A 6,000-nucleotide genomic window follows, 5' to 3' on the forward strand; every position below is an offset into this window, starting at 1 on the left:
CTTTGTATGTTTTTTATGGGTTTTATAATTTTTTCTTTTATAATATTCTTCTTTATTAGGTTTTGTTATATATCTCTTTTTATAATACTTATCTTTTTTATAGTATTTTCTTGGCTTAGTTTTAGAGCATTGTCCATTACAACTTTTATCTTGTATTATTCCATAATCAAACTGCTTGCAAAAGGATCCTAACTCTTGTTTAGTTCTATTCATTTCATATTTTAAAGTTTTCTGTAGTTTTAAATCCTGACATATCTGTAATCCTTCTTTCTGTATTATGCTTACTAATTGTCCATATGTTAATTTTTTATAAGGTATAGGATTTCCAAAATGCTGTTTTATATTATTTCTGACATTTTCTTCTAAAAAATAAGGGAGTCCTGCTAAGAATTTTTCTTTCCAAAAATCTTGGTTCGAGTCTTCCCTTAGCATTAATCTTGTTAAGAAGGTAGTTTTATAGTTCTGAAAATCACTTAATTTTTTACATTTTAAATTACTTAAAAGTTCTGCATTTTTGTCTTTTAAAAGGGAAGGGTCTCCTATAAAATGTAAAGAAATTGTTAAGATTAAAGTTGATACTGCATCTTGGATAGTATCTCCAGACTCATTGTATATGGGTTCTCCATCATTATCTACCTGAACAGAATTTAATATTTCTGATTGCTGCATATCTGTCAGGTGGTAATCCCACCATCCTTTTAGTTGTCCTGTAAATCCTGCTATAATTATTTCAGCTATAGCCCTATCTGAAGCAAATGACTGGGTTTTATACGCATTGGCTGCCATAGTCATTTGTTGTAACAAACTTAAAATGTTATACTCAGATAATCCATCTATATTCCATTCATAGACTGTCGAAGCATTATACTTAAACTGAGAAGTGGTATTGGGTTTTTCTATTATTCTTAGGTCTGGTGCCCTACTAACTATTTCTTTATGTGATATAGGATTTAGTTCAAATTGTTTTATATCTTCTGAATCTGGCTGACTTTGCTCAGACTCTGATTCTTCATTTAACACATTTATATTTCTAGATTGAGGAGTTTCTGGGGTAACATTTTTACTAGATTCTGAAACTTCTATTTTACTTAACTAGTCTTTTAGATTCTGCAAAAATTCATTTTTATTTGCTTTTAATTCTTTCTGGCTTGAACTAGATATTTGGTATGGTTTAAACATGTGTGGTTTTATTTCTTTTCTCTCTTCTATTTCTTCTTCTCTATTTTTTAAAATTTTCTCTATCTTTTTTAACTGGGTACCTATACATATTAGGCTTGCATTACCAAAGTTGTTCTGTTCTATGACCTTTTTATCTGTATCACTTTCTTTAGCTATTTTATAGGGTGCACAAATTATTTCATTTTCTCCATGCTTTACTTTACTAATTGTTTTAGGTGGAAAATCACTCTGTATTACTTTATCATTTACTATCCATTCTGGCCTTTTATCTCTTACAGTTATTGGATTTATGCTTTTACTTTTACATAACTTGACCCATTCAAAGAATCCTATTTCTTCTTTATTTTGACAGATAAAATTAAGGTATTCTTCTTTTAAATTTTCAAATTTATGTTCTTTAATAATTTTATTTAGCTTACTTAGATTCTTTGTCTTTGTTATTTCTTTTAAAAATTTCTTTTCAATTTTTTCTTTACTAAGAACATTTAATTCTCTGTTTATATTTTCTGTTATGGCAGATGCTGATGGTGACTCTGGTGATGAAGGTGCTATTTCAGCTTGTTGATTTAAATAATTTTCTACCGGGTTATAAACTGCCTGAGGGACTGAAGCACTATAATCTACTCCTTTCATTTTAAGCTGTCTATCTGGGATATCTGATGTAGAATATCTAGGTCTTACTATAGTTTGTAGAACTGGTTTAGGTTCATTTCCTTTATATGTAGCATATATTACCGAGGGTAGGTTTGAGACTCTACCTATATCTTCTGTTACTTCTGAAGATGAAGATCTTGTATACCTAGTACTTACACTTCTGCTAAACTTTAATGATACTTTACCATCCTCAAACTGTTCAATTTTGCTTAAATTTGTATTTGGTTTTATCTTTTCTGGTTCTGGTGGAGGAACTACTCCTTCTAGTATCCACTCATCTGGTAAGGTTATATCTTTCCATTGAATCGTTTTAGGAATTACCGTATTTGTTTTAGTCAAATCTGTCTGTAAGAATCTTGTTTCCCCTATTTTAGGTTGTAATTTATATTTAGTCCCAAAAGCTGAATTCATAGCTTTATAATGAATTTTATATATTAATGCTATAGGAATGGAACCTTGTTTCATCCTATAATTATGGGTTTTTATTTCTAAAACAATACTTTCTAAGATATTTAAATCATTTAATGAAATTGTCATATCTGGGTATACTTCAAAAGATACAGGTCCCTCACTAAGACTTGTCTCAACATATCCTAACAAAGAATCTTGAAAATTTAAAAATCTGGCATCTCTAACTACTGCTAATATACTGGTATTCAATCCTTCCCTAGTTAGAGGTTTTATTCCTACCTGGATTAATCCTATATGAATATATTTATATTTGTCTGAGTGTGGAGGGAGAAGAGAAAGTTGTCGTCAACACGGGCAACTGGGGTTAGGGGAGAGGGGTGAGCTACAAAGCCCAGTGAGCAGAATAATAAAACATTTAAAATATATGATAACATGAAATGCATCACATCACAGCTAATCACATCAAGGATGAAGTTGTCACCAATAGTCCTCTACACATTCCAATAGTGCCAGGGGCGTAGAATGGGCCTCACTGGTCTTTCTATTACATACATAACATAACATAACATTCCATAGTGCCAGGGGCGTAGAATGGGCCTCACTGGTCTTTCTCTTACATAGTGCCAGGGGCGTAGAATGGGCCTCACTGGTCTTCCGTACCGTATCATCATCATATCATAACATAGAAAAACTAAAGGATCATTCAACATTCATCCGCATCATCAACATAATATGCAATGCAACATATTCGTGTATTCTAATGCAAGCACCCTATTATATCTCATGGCATTCATGATGCGTGAATCATGCTAAAACTGATTTATTTATTTAAAAGCATAAGAGTTATTCCACTCACCTCTGGGTAGCTCTGACCAGACACTGGGGCAGCAGACTCACTGCTGGGGTCCTCGGTTCCTCGGGTCCGAACCTACACAGGTGGACTCAAATGAGGGACCAAACAACTAGAACATAACTCTAAAAACATCCCCCAAAACCCCCTAAAACATCTCAAAACATCCATGCAAAACATACAAAGAAAGGCGGGACAGGGCACTTTCGGCGGCAGGTTCGGCGGCCGAAAGTCCCAGACAGATCCGAAAGTCAGGCACTTTCGGCGGCACCTTCGGCGGCCGAAAGTCCCAGACAGATCCGAAAGTCCTCTTTCGGGGGCAAGCTTCGGCAGCCGAATGTTGCCTCCTCAAGGGGGTTCGGCGGCCGAAAGTTCCTTCGGCTAACCTGGTTTCTCCCAAATGGGCAGAAACTTGGCTCAAACGAGCCTCTTGCCTCCCCAAGCCTCAAATCATGCATAAAATTGTTCTAAAACATGCATACATATCATACATTACACCTAGGGGTCTCAAACTAGCATATACCCCAACTACAACACTTCAAACACACATCAACAACATACATTGTCCATAAATCACAGAAAACCTAACATAGCTCAACTAACTTAAACATGCATTTCTACCCCATAAAACTTCATAAAACTTGTTTAAAACATACATTGAGCTTAAGATCGGCTCTTACCTCTTGAAGATCGAGAAAGAGACGACCAAAACTAGGAGATCCAAGCAAATGAGCTCCTGAGTTTCCAAAGCTCCAAACTTGTTTAAAATGCTCAAAACTTGCAATGTGAGGTTAAAACTCAAGAAAAATGGAGGAGATTTGAAGAAAGAACACAAGATTTGGGGAGAGGGAGGTCGGAAGCTGGCTGCGACCGGAAATGGGAGAAAGCTCCCCCATTTCGGCTAAGTGCCCCTTTTATAGGTGGCTGGCCAGGCCACGTTCGGGGGCCGAATGTGCCTCCGCATGCATGCCATGTTTGGCGGCCGAACTTGAGTTTCGGCGGCCGAACCTGGACTCCCCTTTTCTCATGCTTTCGGGGGCCTAACGTGCCTCCAAAACGCATGCATGTTCGGCGGCCGAACTTGACTTTCGGCGGCCGAACCTGGGTTTTCCTCCAAAGACTTTTCATACAAAATTCATGTGAAAACATACTTAAAATTATTAAAAACATGAAAACATATCATAAAAACATACTTTTACCCTTCTAGAGGTTTCCGACATCCGAGATTCCACCGGACGGTAGGAATTCCGATACCGGAGTCTAGCCGGGTATTACATTCTCCCCCCCTTAAGAACATTCGTCCCCGAATGTTCCTCAACTAGGACATGCATAACATAAAACATAACATACATACATAACACATAGAACTTACAAAGAACTAACCTTAGAAAAGATAAGGGTATTGCTGGAGCATGGACTCCCGTGTCTCCCAAGTGCACTCTTCCATATTGTGGTGGTTCCATAGGACTTTCACCATCGGGATTTCCTTGTTTCTTAGCTTTCTGATCTGGGTGTCTATGATCCGCACTGGCTGCTCAACATAGGTGAGATCCTCTTGGATCTCTACATCAGGCTCACTAAGAACCTTGCCCGGATCTGACACAAATTTCCTCAACATAGAAACATGGAAAACCGGATGGATTCTTGCCATTGAAGCAGGCAAATCTAGCTTGTACGAAACATTCCCAATCTTCTGCAAGATTTCAAAGGGTCCGATGTATCGCGGAGCTAGTTTACCTTTCTTCCCAAAGCGAACCACTCCTTTCATTGGAGACACCTTGAGCAATACCAGATCCCCCCTCCTGAAACTCTACCTGTTTCCTGCGGATGTCTGCATAACTCTTCTGCCTGCTTGAAGCAGTCTTGATTCTCTCTCTGATAATGGGCACCACCCGGCTGGTGATCTCTACTAACTCAGGCCCTGCCAAGGCCTTTTCTCCAACTTCCTCCCAGCAAACAGGTGACCTGCACTTCCTTCCATATAAAGCTTCATATGGAGCCATCCCGATGCTAGCATGATGGCTGTTATTGTAGGCAAACTCTACCAAAGGTAGATGTTGCCTCCAAGAACCGCCAAAGTCCAGCACACACATTCTAAGCATATCCTTGATAGTTTGGATGGTCCTTTCTGACTGTCCGTCAGTCTGGGGGTGGAAGGCAGTACTGAAGTCCAACCTAGTACCCATGGCATTCTGCAGACTCCGCCAAAACCTGGAGGTGAACTGGGGCCCTCTGTCCGACACTATCGAAACCGGAACCCCATGCAGCCTGACGATCTCATCCACATATACCTGCGCCAACTTGTCCACAGAGTAGCCACTCCTGACAGGGATGAAGTGAGTAGATTTGGTGAGTCTGTCCACAATCACCCATATGGAGTCCACTCTGTTGGACGCTGCCGGTAACCCCACTACGAAGTCCATAGCTATATTCTCCCATTTCCATTCTGGAATAGGTAGCGGGTTAAGCATTCCAGCCGGCTTCTGATGTTCCAGCTTCACCCTCTGACATACTTCGCAGGCGGACACAAATTGTGCCACTTCTTTCTTCATCGCTGGCCACCAATACACCTTCTTCAAATCTTGATACATCTTGGTGGCCCCGGGGTGAATGCTGTATCTTGCATTATGAGCCTCTCTCATAATGTCTCCTTTTAGCCCTATGTCATCTGGTACACATAGTCGACTCCCATAGCGGAGGATCCCCTTACTGTCAAATCTGAACTCACTGTCTTTGCCTGACTGAACAGTCCTGGCAATCTTCACTAACTCTGGGTCCTCATGCTGTTTCTGAGCCACCTGCTCCAGAAACACGGGTGTCACTTTCATCTGAGCAACCAAGGCACCTGTACCAGAAAACTCCAACTGTAGACCTTCATCAATGAGCTTGTAAAACTCCTTCACCAC

The sequence above is a fragment of the Manihot esculenta genome, chromosome 1 (genome assembly GCF_001659605.2).
Source record: "Manihot esculenta cultivar AM560-2 chromosome 1, M.esculenta_v8, whole genome shotgun sequence".
Taxonomy (NCBI): Eukaryota; Viridiplantae; Streptophyta; class Magnoliopsida; order Malpighiales; family Euphorbiaceae; genus Manihot; species Manihot esculenta.